Source organism: Cydia pomonella, chromosome 2 (genome assembly GCF_033807575.1).
Source record: "Cydia pomonella isolate Wapato2018A chromosome 2, ilCydPomo1, whole genome shotgun sequence".
Lineage (NCBI taxonomy): Eukaryota > Metazoa > Arthropoda > Insecta > Lepidoptera > Tortricidae > Cydia > Cydia pomonella.
The window spans coordinates 21401472-21418103 of record NC_084704.1 but is presented as its reverse complement, the minus strand read 5'-3'; the positions used below and the strand labels follow the sequence as shown (position 1 = coordinate 21418103).

Below are 16632 nucleotides of genomic sequence, written 5' to 3'. Positions count from 1 at the left end.
ATGATACGCATCGGGTAGGTACTTAATCAACAAAAACCGTACCTTTTAGACTTTTGATGCAAATTCGGATACGGTTTTTTTATGATTTAGCAGGCAAAAGAGCAGATGAATCGCCTGGTGGTAAGCGATTACCGTTGCCCATGGCTATTCGCAACAATAGAGGGGTTGTAAGTGCATTGTCGGCCCTAAATACCGCAGGCGCAGTTCACTCCACAGTTAGCTGTGCGAGGATTATAGAGGATGTTCACGGTCATTTGGTATAAAAATTTGAATATTCCATTCAGCCATTTTCAAATTAGGGTAGTCCAAAGTTACTCTGAATCTGGTGAATTATTTTGCTAATAATTTGTTAACCGAGTAGTGAAAATGTTATAGTATGTTATATATTTGTAATATACTCACAAAGCCCTTTCAGTTGGTACCCCACATGGTATGTATAAAAAAAAACTTTGTACTGCCGACTTTTGACGTCACAGTAACTACCCCCACCATTTTCACGCTTGTCATCTCATATATTTGTGTTCAGATTATCAAACCGAAATCCGAGGTTGAATGAACGGAAAGTAACCTAAAACCTGATTTGCCAGCCTACTACCCCATACATTTTCATGGGCCGGGTGGCCTTATCGATATCAAAAAGGATTATTAAAAAGTAAACTCCAATGACTACAAGTTCTAAATCTTATCGACCTCGCCTCATAAATTACTCGAAGTTATTTCGTAGCCAAGTTAACAATAAAGTTTGATCTTGCTTTAAAAAATAAAGAAGTTCTTGCGTTACCTTTCGAAATATTCCTTATATGTTTATGTCCTATAATGTAAACACCACGGTCAGTTCGTTCCGAATAATATTGACTTGAATTTAAACATGCACTGAACATATAAATTTAAATAACTGCATCTGGTAAACCCGATAAGGAACCGAAGCATCGGTCGACTCCCACGAAATTGCCCTGTCTCGAGCATTACGCCAGCTGACACCGGGTCAATATTTTATCTGAAGCCAGCCCGCGACTGATCGGTTAGAGATTTCTAACTGTTATTGTTGTGTCTATACTAAAAGTTGTCGTCTATTAAAAATACCTACTAACAACCAGAATTGGCTGATTTTGATAAGGGTATGTCCAAAATACAAGTGAATTATATTGAATTCGTATGTATGAGGTATTTCAGACAGTATACTTAGTCACTACCGACCGACTAAAGGCCAGTTTATATCTACAGACATCGAGCGTGCCAGACACGTGCCGTGGCAGACAAAAAAATATTCTGTTATACAGTTTCTATTAACAAATTTATATCTATCGTAACACGGCCGCGCAGACGCCGACAGACACGGGCCGTGCCCGGCCAGTATGCGCGGAAAGAATATTTTATCTGCGCGGTGCATGTCTGTACAGGTCTGTGGCTATCTGCCGGTCAGTGTGAATAGGGCACCGGAACCTGTGTCGGTGTCTGTCGATGTCTGAGACGGCACGCTTCTGCTAGATGTGATTAAAAACGGAGTCTGTCCCGGTACGGGCCTGGTGCGCTTAATGTCTGTAGATAAACGGTGTCTGTCGGTGTCTGCCACGGCACGTGTCTGGCACGCTCAATGTCTGTAGATATAAACCGACCTTAATTGGAAACTATTGCTTAGTGGAAACAATTGAAGACAGAGATTCCTTCTGGATGTTATGGTTTCCTTTTAAATGGTATTTGGTATATTTTGTAGCGTTACCTTGAGTTATTCTCTAGATGTTTGTTTATGTTGTGTTGGCTGCTAGCAGGGCAAGCGGATGCCCGCTTGGTCGCGTAGCCCCAATGCGCACGAAACCTCGAATTATGGCGTAATTGACTCACAATTTGCGCCGTCAAATTTACCGTTTTTTATACGAATAACCTGTCAAGTAATCCTTATGGCAAGCGACCAAGTGGGACGTTAGAATAGAATAGAATAGTTTATTGCATATCACATTACAAGCATGGATGGAATGGAACATATAGGTATTCATGTGACTTTTTGCCGGCAGCGTTCTCATATTTTAGTGAGTAAGTGTTAGATATCCTTTTTCACGGATAGGTACGGAACCCCATTTAAAAAATCTCTCAGACATAACATTAATCACATTTTCAAATCCTAGTCCATTTTTGTTAGTACTTGCACGCATGTAGAAGTGTGATTAATTCGTTTCGCACGCTGCAATTCATCAGCTGAACAGATGGTGGGTGCAACAATCGATCGCCCACGCACTTAGTTGAAACAATGAACCTCTAAATGCTTGCCTTATTAGGAGACGGACTACGAGTCAATCCGCTTAATCTTATATCTAGTTACTGTTGAGTAGTTAACGGGTGATAACAAAAAAATGAGAATGATGTTCTGTAGACTTATAAACAAAACTGTCTACAATAATCGGACAGACAGACGGACATGACGAATCTATAAGGGTTCCGTTTTTTGCCATTTGGCTACGGAACCCTAAAAATGCTGTTAATAAAGTTGTTGCTAGTTATTTTGAGATACTTGAATTTCATATTTTTTATTTCTTCAAACATTTGTTTTTGACTGGAGTCGAAACAAGAAACTCTGCGAAAACGTGTTGTACATTTTAAAAATTCTAACTTAAACATGGGAAAAGGGACACACAAGTGGGTCATTTTAGTACAGAAAATGTACCAGTTTCTACTATATATAATTCTTGCATCCTTGATTATAAATCGCAAAAGTGGTAGTGGCTGGCCAGCGTAGAATTGACTCCAAAGCACTTTTAATTATATTAATTCCATGAGCCAACGAGATGGCGCCCAATTTTTTAAGTGATACCAATCGTATATTTGTCGATCAGTAAAATAGTTTCAAATTTACATTAAGCCTTGCATTAACAGTTTCAAATTTAAGTATGGGGAAATTGGGGAACCCCCACATTTATTGTTTTTTTTTTGTTCTATTTTTGTCTGAAAATTTTAATTCGGTTCACAGAATATATCAACTTACCAAGTTTCAACAGTATAGTTCTTATTATATCGGAAAAAACTGGCTGTGACATACGGAGGGACAGACAGACAGACATGACGAATCCATAAGGGTTCCGTTTTTTGCCATTTGGCTGCGGAACCCTAAAAAGCTTTCTAATCATAACTCCCGGAGGAACAATATAGGCCTTTGTCCTTTAGTACACCTGCATGAAATAAGATATTTTTTGAGCAACTAAACTGTTACGGCATTCAATAAAGCACAGTATACCTACTTTAATATATAGATAATATACAGTGACCATCAAATATATCGGAGCGGTCATGACCGGTCGGTCCTTGGCGACTGTACTACATTTTATACACCTCTCTAAAACACTGTCCGTAATGCTTTCCGCCCGTTTCAGAAATACTAGACGTCTAGTTGTTATAGAGATGGGCAAAACATTGCACTCGATGTGCAAACTTATCATACAAGTTTTTAAATGCTTCTAATTCTTATAATAATTAAAAATTCAAAAAAAATCAAACGCTGGTAAATATACAACAAATTGTGTCATAATATTTTCAATAATGTTAATATCCAGAGAGTAAAATGGGGACTACGTTTGTATGAAAAGGCGATTTCGCGCTCTAAATAAGTAGTTTATATCGCTGAGTTACTTATATACTTTGTGTATATTCCACAAATGTTTGAGTTTATGTACAGCGGGCTGCAAAAGTGCATACCCACGTTATGAATAAATTCCATTCATAAAGTGTGTATGCACTTTTGCAGCTGCGTGTACTCTGTACTGTGATACGGTTTAGCTTCATGCATAGGTATTTGGGCGGAGCGCAAACGCACGCTCGGCTGTTCACAGGTATGCGCTGTTCCGTATTGTATGCGTGAGCTACTTGCAGCGAAGTACACAAACGTTATTCGGTATGCATATTTAATTATCTCACATCGCATTCTTAATTCACGTTTTTCTAATGAAAACTTTTTTATTTTAGCTGTTGTTTATGAACTCCCCATACAATTTTGATACAAAGTGCCCGTTTTAAATGCTCTTTGGGGAAAAAAAAACTATGATGCCTTCAAAATCCGTAAATAATGGCCAACATTTCGATAAACTGTTTTATTACGACAAATTTCTTATCTGCGATAATGTTGTGTGTGCTTTATAACTAGATCAAAATCGATTTGGTTACTTATGCATTCAAATTTAGAACATCTCGGAAAAAAAAGCAATTCGATTTGATCTCTATTCTGATATCAGTCGAGATGCCTTTTTGTTCGAAATGAAATGTCAATTGCATACAATTTTGACATATCTCGCATGGTAGTTTGTATCCAATGATACGGAAATAGGCCCTCGACTCTAGTTTGTCTCTGAATTAAAAAAAACTACATGCGTGAAAAAAGTTTTCATTTACCGCCATTTGACGTACAGTTTATCTTTTAATTAGTTTTAAGTATAAAATTAATATATTTTGTTGTTTTTAAGGTAACTATAGCAAAAGTTTCGACTAAAATAAGCGATAAAAATATTTCGGTGACGCCACCATGATATCCGCGAGTTCCGCCAATAGAGCAACGATTTGGCATCGATGCCCCAACGGGTAATTTGGGTTAGTGAATATTTCATAGAAAGTTTATAATGTGTGTAGATAAAATAATGTATGTAACGTACATAATTAGGCATTAAAACGCTCGTGTGATCTTTTTGTATTTTAATGCCTTTTATTATGTAGCAGTCACATAAACTACTATTACGCTATCCATCGTAACAGAATGTTCTGATGCCAGTGTACATTTGAATTGGTCTGGTAGTCAGAAGACTCCCTCGCAAGCTATTTCTTTCTGCTTAGAAAAAATAAATAATGTTACCATGATGACATTAGGTAAACTAATAATTATTATGTACGTACATACATACATTGCCTTTTCGAAATTGTAAGGCGAAGACTATTATATGTAGTTAGAAAACACAGCAATGTATGTCGATTCATTTTCATTCCCGATTTAATATCAAAAAGCAAGCCATCCTAATCAATCCTAAACCCAATCCAAACTCGTACATAATCGTCAGTTACTGTTTTCTTTCATTCGTAGTATAGGTGATCTATAAGCTTTCCCTTATTACTGTTTATTCCGCTTACTTAGTTATATACTGTTTTTATTAGTTTTAAAAATGAACCTTGTCCGAGCGGACAAGACGGAGAGTGAAAGCTCGTAACGCTCGATTGGATCACGTTGCTCCTTCTTTTATTTTGCCTTGCAAGTGTCAACTGTTTGCCAACAAATTACCGCCAATTTCACCACAGTTTCGCTACTTAATTCTTCTCGGTTAACTATTACCGATATCTATCTACAAAAATTACACATTCAGACCGACTATAGATGACACTAATCTATGAAGACAAAGGACAACGCAAAATGATTAATCCCTCCGGAAAATTAATATTACATAATATTTGATTGCTAATCCAGATTCATAGGAAAATAGGCTAGAGGAAACAGTTTGGATTGTCAAAAAAATATCAAACAATTCCAAAGCTACCTTAAAATAAATTGAGATAGAACGATTGCCCAGCGAAACCAAAGTTAATGTAACCTTTTTTTTTGTTTTTAAATTAATACACATTGATTCAGATTTATAAAACATGTAATTGATTGAGCGACCTCTAAGCGTCTCAGTTTTTGCTTTGTCAGTAACGCTCTTATATGTCCGACTGTCCGGCATTCTCCTCTAGGTAGCTGATCGCATTTCACAACCGATTATGGTATTTTATGAGCAGTAGATTATTTATTCTTAAGTAATTCAGTTTTAGTTTTTTATTTTCAAATTGACGGAGCCAAGTAATGTCTACTATTAGATCTACTACGCCCGCGCAAAATCTCCTTTTAATACAAACGTTGTTTTATTAACTTTACAGTACATTCTATTTTGTTTAATTGATCGTGACAGCGAGGTCATCGAGTGGAACCAATATGCTGGCTCGCAGGTTCACAAGATGCTCACAACTTATGAAAATTACTTTGTTTAAGGCATTTTGCCAGTCGTTTTATACATGCGGCCTGTGGGTCAATTTTACGCAGCGGGCATTAGGGCTTCCAATACCGGGATCCCGTCTTTTTAAATCATTTTTTAATGCCGGTATTTTTAAATGCAATACCGGGATCCCGGTATTTTCAAAACAAGGGAAGTATTAACCCTTTATATCCATTAGGATGCTCACTCGGTTGTATCAAGAAGCGTCTTACTACACGTCAAACGCATCTAACTGGCATCTAGCCCTTATTTTATTATTGAAACATGATCGTTGCGTATGCGTCAGATAAATATTTAGTGGTTGGTGATGGATTAATTCTGAAATTTTCTGAGTAATGAATATGATGATAAAGACATTAATACATATAAATTAATATATATAGTTATTAAAATTTTGTCATAAATTGATAACAAAAGAGCAAGGAACTGTAGTATGGCAAACCAATTCTGGCGGAAATTTTAAGAAATGTTCGCTGATTGAGAGAGTCACCAAATTAGATATAATTATTGCCAACCTGGGTGTTGGTGTGTCTAAGTGTCTAAGTGTGAAATAAAATTATTGCAGATAGCGACATTGATTGTTTAAGGCCAGTCCAGACGGGATGATGAAATTGACCAGAAAAGAAATTGGCGTCAATCTCATCCAGCGTCCACACACGAATACAATTTAATCACCAATTTTAGATTTATGGTGGACTTTTTAAATTAATACCGTTAAATACGCCAACTTTGCCCACTTTTTTGGGAAAAACTAAAAAAAATCTAGTTTTTTGTATGAAACCTCGGAAATATTTATGTATCTGTGGTAACACCGAGATCATGCGCATTTAAATTTAACTGCAAATTTAACTTTAGTCAACGTTTTCTCCATCATATGACCGATTTTGAGGTCGGGTAAAGTTATCTGGACATTTAGCCAACATTGCCCACCGTGATTTTTAGCGCAACTATAGACCTTATTTGGTTGCTATAAAAACCAATGAAAGTATTTTAGCAATGAAGGCGATCGGTTCAAAAATTTACTCGACATAATAATACATGCTCGAAATACTTTCCTATTAAAATGAGTGGGCAATGTTAGCCTGTACATTTTTTCTTCTTCATACAAACGGCGTGTAGCGATTTAAAAGTGCTAGGGTTGTCAAAATTGAGAAGATAATAAAAACTGAACATTAATTTGCACAAAGTTGGTAGGGTAGGTAAGAAACAAAAAATATTAATAAGGCGCAAAGTTGTTTATTTCAATAACGTTATATAAAAATCTAATCAACATTTTCTTCTGTAGCATAATTGAGATCAATCATCACTCGGCATAAGTAAATTCTACTTAAGGTAATCAAACACAAATACTGTGATAAATTTAAATGTCTTAAACTAAACAAAAATCAATAAACTTAGATATTTATAGAAATATAATAAAATCAAATCCGAGATCAAAGTTTTCAATATTTAGTACCTACTTTTTTAATTACTTGTGGTTTTGTAAAAATATTTTTTTGAATATTTATTTTGACATAACACACGTTTGAACGCATTTATAGCTTAGATGCCTTAGTCTGTCGTAAAAAAGTAAAAATGTCGAGTTGACAGCTGCCAGTTGCCAAATGTCACACACACAGCTGAACCGCGTACAAACAAAGTCGTAGTTGTAACCAATGAGGAAGCAATATTTGACAACTGGCAGCTGTCAACTCTACGTTTTTCACTTTTTTACGGAAGACTAAGGCATCTAAGCTATAAATGCGTTCAAACGTGTGGTATGTCAAAATAGTTATTCAATTTTTTTTCTGAAAAACGGCCTGTAATCAAAAATGAAACTATAGTTTTCGACTCCATTATATATTAACCATAGAAAAAAAAAAGAATTCCTCATGTGGAGACGATCCCGGTTGAACCAGAATGTCACTACCAGATTGTATTGTCACTGGTAGTAGAAGTAGAAGTAGTATGCTATAATCTCAGCTCAATCGGATACCAAAAAGTGGTCGAAAAATGGCTTGCAAGATTTGATCCGAACATATGTACGTACATACAAATATTGCAATATTTGCACATTAATAAAAAAAAAAGTTTGTAAAAAAAAGTGTCAACCCTAAGCATTTTTTTACTGCGGGCAATGTTGACACTCATACGACGGTACATTACTGGGTAATTTTGCCCATCAGCATAACTTTTGTAATATACTAGTTACAATAACGAACCTAGCATCAAAATACTCAGCTCATGGTTTTACATTACATACAATCGATTCAACATACCTGTGTATTCGCCATGATGTACAATTCCCTTCCAAAATTTCTCAGTAATTGGCCCGCAAAAATACACTCCGTACTCGACAAGTCCCGACTGGTTACTGAATGAAGTCAGGAGTGCACGCGCTATTCTGTGTTGCCACAGGTATAGTTTACTTTCTACCAATGTCATCAATGTTGCCATAATTTTGTAACTTTTTTAGATATTAGTAGATTGCCTTAGAAATTGTGTTTTGGGCAATGTTCCCCCTAGTGGCAAAGTTGGCGTATTTAACGGTAATAAAAAGTAAAATTTGCTCGTAGTTTAAAAAATGTCCCTAAATGTACTAAGTGGGAAATTGGTTTTCTTGCGTTCGCGCCTCCATTTGATCGATCATAATCTAACAATATAATAAAGTGGAAGCGGCGAACCAATTTAATTGTTTTATCAAAGGATTTTACTGAGAATATATATCTGGTTTTACAGCGAGCCTTTTAATTACCCTTTTTAATAAAACTATAATTTTTTAAGCGATTCATATTCAATCACGGTATAGACGAAAACACTTTCGGTATTATGAGAAGTCTGGTATTTGGTAGCCCTAGCGGGCATACAGCGACTTGCGAGTCTAATATAACAACGCGCTTAGGGTTCTGTTGGGGTTGCCGCGGCCGCGGCACTGCTGTGCGTCGGGTATGTTTGCGGAGGCGCGGACCGACGATTTTGCTGCCATATGCGCAAGCGGTGCGCCTCCCTGCTAGCCAGACTCCGCTGCAGCACCAACCGGATTCTGAGCGCGATCGCGGACCGCCTCGGATTCTGCGTTGATGCGTCGATGGACGCAGCTCCATGTCTCGCGCTCCACGTAGGCAGTTTATAAGTTTTTATTTGTAGATTTATTATTATTTGTTATTATGATTTTAAAAATACTAACTTATAAGTATCTTGATTATTTATGTTACTAACCATGCTATGGAACGTACACGTGTTCTGAAAATAAATTGAATGGAATTATGTGGTTTCTAGATAAGTTTATTACAATTTCACTTTCGTACAAGGGGGGCTTCGTACAAATGTGTTTACTTGCTGTTGCTATTCTTTTGATGCTTAGTTAGCCTAGCCGTTTGTTTTCTTAATATACAGTGTGTAAATCTAATACGGGCGATAAATTAAATCAGCCATAGAACTAATCAGTGTAATCATTAATTAAGATGTTTTTTTAAGTTACACTTAACTGTAACCCCATAATAAATTTTGGAAAATTTTATCAGCATCAATGTACTGTAAACATGGTTGCGTTAGCAGAATATCTATTCGAAACGATTACTACGCATTTACAAACTTACCTAATATCTGCAGGAACAATCACATGTTAGTATTACACTGCGTTTAATGTTTTGTGGTTCTTTTGGTAGACAGACTGCTACTAGGCATGTTAAAGATATTAAATGTTATTTATTTATAAATTTTATCAACAAAGAACTGACTTCATCTACTTAATGACATTTTAATCAGTCACGATAACAGTACTTGACGTGATGTTTCCTAATACTGAGCATAGACATACTTTGATAGCACCTTTTCTGAAAATGCATTTCATATCAGTATATTTGTCTGATTTTGTTATACCAGGTGGTGAGAAATAAGCATACGGCCCGCCTGATAATTGTATTATTACCAAAATTTATTTCGAGAATTAACTAAACAGTCTAAACACCACAAAGTTTGGTACATTGTTTCAAAACGTGACAAACTCTTTGGTAAAGTTAAATGTTTTTTTATTTTATTTCAACTTTGATTTGACAATGTCAGTCATTCTTGAGTCATTCAATAAAGAAGTAATCGTAAGTTATAAAAATGCCTCGTTTAACAACTTTTACTGCTCCCGAATTAATGGACATGATTTTGATTTACGGCAAAGCATTACAAAACGGTAATCGAGTGTTAGCTCTGTACAGAGAGCGATTGTACCAAAAAACGCTCGAGTAATTGTAAACGCGATACAGTGAGTTCGCGAAGGTTTGCCCGTGACTGAAAGGGTTGAGGGAGCAGCTATTCACGATGAAGTACCAGTTCCATTACAAGACCGAATCCTCCGCCATTTTGCACTTGACCCTGAGAGCAGTAGAGGAAGGAAGTAGAAGAAGAACTGAGAAACAAGATAACTGAAGTTTTTCAGATACTCAGAGATACCATCAAGGTATCTGTGGCGAAACCGGCGAAACTAAACTGTGCTTTTAATAGGTAGGTATTAAAATAAATTGCTTTTTTAAGTCTGTAGTTTTTTACGTGCACGAGTATCTAACTTTATTTTTGAAACTAGGTATTACGTTTATCAGATAAAAAGCATCATACTTGATTATTATTTACCCACTCATGGCAGTTAATGACAATAATGACATTACATACGCAATATGAGCATTTGAAAGTAACTGTCAACGAGCGTTTAACGCGAGTGTGTTTGCATTACATTGCGGGCCGAATTATTTTGTATGGATAAAATTTTAATGGCAATTCTAAGTAATTATCTAATTACATTTTTTATGTCCTATACTAACCACCGTTAAGAGATTCGCCCGTATTAGATTTACACACTGTATGTGATGTCATTCTCAGACGGAACAATGACGGCTCATGATCGTCTCTGGAAAATTATGGCCAGCATAGTTTGAAATGCCAACCAGTTTTACGATTGGGTAGTTTTATCTCTAACCCCTAATCATAAGTGATTTTTCCACGACCACGCCCGGTTAATAACTCAATTTGTATAGTAATTACACTAGTTCACTTTTTGTCCCGATCTCGAAGTTTCATTATACGATTTTTTTGCATTAGCATGGTCGAATATAATAGGTTTCCTATTTTTTTGTACGGCAATTTATAGACTGTGTTGTTGGAGCCGTCACGGACCTTCTTGTACATATGTTTGTTGTTAGTAAACTCGAGCTATTTGTTAACCAATATGAGTTCTGTAACTGTTTCAACTCTTGTAAATAAAGCTAGATTCTGTTATTCATTGATTGAGAAATAAGACTAGCCTAAAAGGCGAGGCAAACTTTGCCACATAATTGCCTAGATTGATCAACTGTAGGGCTAAGATGGTCGGCTCTTTATCATTTGTCACCATGCCTGTCACGTTCTAATAAGTATGTAAGCGCGAAAGTGACGGGCATAGTGACAAGTGATAAAAATAGAACCATACTGCCACCGCTGAACAATTAGGTATCATTAAAATCAGCGAGCTGGAGTCGGACCAAGCTAACTGTGAATGGCTTTTGCAATGACAAAGTGTGCAAATGTCATCATATTATTATATATTAATTTCCTATGAAAAAATTACGTGTATGCACTTGCACATTTTTTCATGTCAAAGTCGATGCAGAGTTACTTTAGACTGACTCTATTAAATTCGCACGTGTAATATTCATTTTATTACGATTTCGCAATAATAACTTGACATGTATGTCAGTTACTATCTGTTTAGCGAATGCTTGCGAAATGCACTATATACAGAATTAAACCAAGCGTGCACTGCAAATAAATTTTTGGAACTTTCGTTTATAAAATTAAATATTTGATTAAAGCAACTGCCAAAACGTATTGATTCGAATTTCTTATGTCATTTTAATAATTATTCCATGAGGTGCAGTTTTATGGACTTTGAAGACTGCAGAGTGAAATCCGAAATCACTAATGATGCCGACATTGTAAGCCATCATCACGCGGTCAATTTGTACTGCTATTTTGACGACCGGTTTGGCCTAGTGGGTAGGTAGTGACCCTGCCTACGAAGCTGATGGTCCCGGGTTCAAATCCTAGTAAGGGCATGTATTTGTGTGATGAGCATGGATATTTGTTCCTGAGTCATGGGTGTTTTCTATGTATTTAAGTATTTATAGATATTTATATAATATATATATCGTTGTCTAAGTACCCTCAACACAAGCCTTATTGAGCTTACTGTGGGAATTAGTCAATTTGTGTAATAATGTCCTATAACAGGGGTTCCCAATCTTTTTCAACATGCGGCGCAGTTACAAGTTTAGTATTTTGCAACGGCGCCCTTGTAAATTTAAAATCACGGTCGAAAAAGAGTGACACGACGCTATATTATTTACCGATGCGAGCGCTCAAATAGGTACCCGCGAATATTTGTGGTTTCGGATAATGATAGAACTCACGGCGCCCCTCTTTACTTTCTACGGCGCACCAGGGCGCCGCGGCGCACACTTTGGGAACCCCTGTCCTATAATATTTATTATTTCTGTGGCACTAGTGAAAAAGGGTACAAGTCTCTGGCAGCGCAGGTGTAAAGGGGTGTAATTTCCACGTAACACTTATGCCCTTATACGCCAAACTGCCAGAGACTTGTACCCTTTTTCACTAGGGCCACAGATTTATTTATTATTCATGGCAAGTGGAAGACTGGAAGCTATTAATTAGAAAGATTTACCCATACAAGGCGCTGCGACTCTCTCGGCACTACAAACCAAATTAAACCCGACATTGAAACTATGTACTAGTGAAATGTGCAGCATGTACAATTTCTACCTATATCAATATGCGTATAGCCCGTGCAATTTTTGGGGTTGCTAAACATCTTAAAATTAGTTATTATGGTTGTTTAAAAGTTACCACAATTTGGATCATTAATTGATTTACTTTAAGAATAAAATAGACAAAGGTAAATCTTTAATTTACTGATATACGCATATATCAAGTAAACACCTCAAAGTACTTACCTGTAAACAGCATTATGTTCATCAAACCAATGGCTTTAAGTATCCTACTTAACTGAAATAAATAGATACCCGAACGCAGCTTCGTGTGTGGCTTTACGTACCCCACGCTAATTGGGACTAAAGTACACCGTGTAATTAATTACTTAATAATACGTGTACGTTTTTACACGACCAAAGGAGAATACGTTGCCGACACATCCGATTCATTAACACGCAGCTTAAAGAGCTGTTATGACGCATATCTAGTGTTATTTGGTAAATAACAGACCTATTCTAATTCAATATATATTGAATATAAATAGAAAGTTTCCGGTTAGCGTTGAGCGCATAACTAATGATTAACACTCGCCAGATCAGTCAAATACAGCTATTATTAAAATTTTATTTTTAATTATTCTATCATGTGAGACATGATTTATCAGAGCGATTTCAAAGGAAGGTATCATCAAAATTTAACCGACACGTGCGGGAAGCGCATTCACGCGAGTTTAATGTTTGAAATGAATACTTAGTATGGCCAGATATATATTATTGTTAACACATTTACATAACAAATAAGGCCTGATGCGTAACGGATTGGCCAAATTCAAAACCTTGGTACCGAAGCCGGCTGAATCAAGATTTGTTATTCTATAATTTATTGAAAATTAGTTTAAAAAATATTTATTTATTAAATTTATCATTCTCTATTTCTCCCCGCTCCTCTCATACATTAACACATTTATCTTTTGACACATTCTTGGTTTGAGTTCTATCAAAAACTATATTTTCAAAAATATTTTCGTTGCAAATCGTGGATCATCTCCAACTATTGTCTAAATAATATTGGAAGATCGTATTATTGAACAAAATCTGCGAACCGTTTCTTTTAGTGATTGTTGGCGTAGATTTCTTTATCGAAAAGTAACCAATGCCGGGTAACTGATACCACATCGAATAAATTCCTGATACACCAGATATTTGAAGACACGTCTACATTCTCATTATTTATGGCATATAACTTATTTCCAACAGGCTGTGTTGGAAATAAGTTATACGCAAGTTTCGTCAACACGTTTTGACAGCAAATATATATATATATATATATATATATATATATATATATATATATATATATATATATATATATATATGTATATATATCTGAGAACTCGTTTAAAAAAATGTTTTTAGGATAATAATTTCGTGATTCTGGCAATTTCAATGGTGTAGTATATATATAAAGTAGGCTATAAAATATTCAAGAAAAGCAATTTGAATTTGGAAAATCCGTTACGCATTAGGCCTTACAACAATGCCATTAACTCGCATACTTACTAATTTCTACTAACAAGACAAGCACTTTTCATAATATCGATATATTTATTAAATCATAACTTTGCCCATAATTCCAGCTACTTGTAGTAAAAAAATAACCAAGGTTGGATATACTATTAGAAGTATTAGAACAAATTAAATTATTTTCAGATAATATTTTAATTAGTACATGACATTTATTTCAGGTTAAGGTCGGATATAACAGAAGTACTTTTTTTGCATTCAGTTAACAAGAATAATATGTACCGAGAAAAGATAGGCACTGCCTTTTACCATTTGTCTCGTCTTGGCGGGGGCAAGGCCGTGCCCCCTTATCTCTAATACAAATATTTTTACAATTATGAATTAAAACTAAGCACAGCAGACAACTGATTATTTACGTATACCTAAATGTACAATATACGTTGAACGAGTAACTTGAACTCGGAAGTAGGTGTTTATTTTTGCGCCGGCGCAGAACCTCGAGCAATAATCGTATTATTTCGCATTGAATACTTGAATAGGTTTTCCGCTATATCTATGTACAACTTGCATAGAGTTAGTATCTATACGATTAAAATCAGTTTGTGGACGGTATTTCTCGGTATCTAATAGTACCTACGGAACCCGCAGTGTGCGAGTCTGACTCGAGTATAAGCCTCCTTGTGCATCATAACATAAGGTTTGACAGTCTCTCACTTACTCTCACAAATCATTAAAGTATCATTAAGTTTCCCTGAGCACATTTTTGTTACGTCTTTAAAAACAAATAATACCTGCCTACGTACGATGAAATAGTACGAGAGCTAATGTGCCTTCACATTAACAAATCGTATACCACCCAGTGCTCGGCGACAATTAGCCACGGCCTTGCTGACGCAACGAAGAAAGTGAAACCATGAAATCGTCTCCAAAACGTCACAACAAAATATCCGATTGTTCCGCAGTTTGTCAACACCCGGTAATCACCGAAACCTGCTTTCACGCTGCACAAACCACTTTTTGACTAATTATCCGTCTATTATCGAAAACTATAATTTTCTTTTACAATTGTGGAAAATTCAAATGGTTGGTATGCAGGAAGCATGCCCATCCGGTTTGTTCCACGAACTTTCGCCGTCGTACGTTAGTTAGTTCACATAACCGAACAAACAGTGCAGCACCAAGCAAATGAAAATTATTTACCTTACGATAGCTTTGTTACTACTGATACACGAACTAAAATTTGAAAACCTCCTGCTGGATAAAAGCAACCACATATTTGAACAATGGCTGTACTTGACATACAATTCATTGATAACAAAACCTTCTCCGTCACGACAAGATTATTTTATCGATAATAATAAAGAGTGATACATCGCAAATTTCTATTCAAGTACGTAGTCCACTCTGGAAAACTATTTAACTCAGTTGTTTCAGTCGTGTGCGAACGTTTATCTCGTTATTATCTTTGAAATGAATTTGATTGACATCGCTAATCGCCTGTATTCACCTATTGAATTGCAAGTGAAACTGCTGGTGATTGCCGGTCTCTCTTTACGGCTCAATCGTACCTGATTTATGAGCCGCCGAACGATTCGATAACATCCTCTCACAAATATTAACTTTCGTGTAAAGAAATAAAGTTGAAAGGCGTAGTTAAATACGTGATGTGTCAAATGTGTACCCGGGATATAAACAAGGTATTGTTCTTTTCTTTGCGCAGATATTTAGAATTAGATATTAGAATTACGCGTTTCAGACTTGACTGGCAACGCAATAGTTCTGCAATAAGTTTCGATATTCCTGAACAATGTCAACAAAATGTTTGAGACGGAAAACGATTGTCATCTTTGGATTATTCCACCTATTTATACTTTCGAGGATGCTCTCTATCAATCTTATCTTGGCATATTTCACTTGAAAGTGTTTCAACAAAGTGATCTTCGTTTGTCCCTGATCAAATTATTAATGTAAGTGTCAGTTTGTTTTCTTACTTATGCCTAGTTATTCATTGATCTCAATTCGTTGTAATTACTTTTTAAGTACCTTCGTCCTTCGTGCGTGGCAAAGGTATGATTAAAACCGGGTCTATGTTTACACAAATATGTTTCGTCGTGTGCAAATATCGTTTCGTCTACGATTTTGCAATACTTGCACCATGGAATCACAACAAGCACAATAGTCGTAAACGTAAAGGAAAACAAAACGCGGGTTGTCCGGGCGCGCGCGCACTCAGGCTTGACGCAATTTCATGGTGGATGGAACTGCGACATTACAGAGTTTCCTCCATGTACCACCAGCGGGGACTGAATACTTGGAAATTATCATTTTCCATATTGTAACAGATTGCTTTACGCTATGAAGAGACATATGTGGCAGCATGATAA

At 36.1% G+C, this 16632-nt stretch overlaps 1 protein-coding gene across 1 annotated transcript in view; it reads left to right on the top strand.

Annotated features, from left to right (window-relative positions):
• Window positions 1–16632, top strand: part of LOC133530612 (uncharacterized) — a 124276-nt gene that overhangs the window by 91423 nt on the left and 16221 nt on the right. The gene's annotated exons all lie outside the window — the stretch shown is intronic.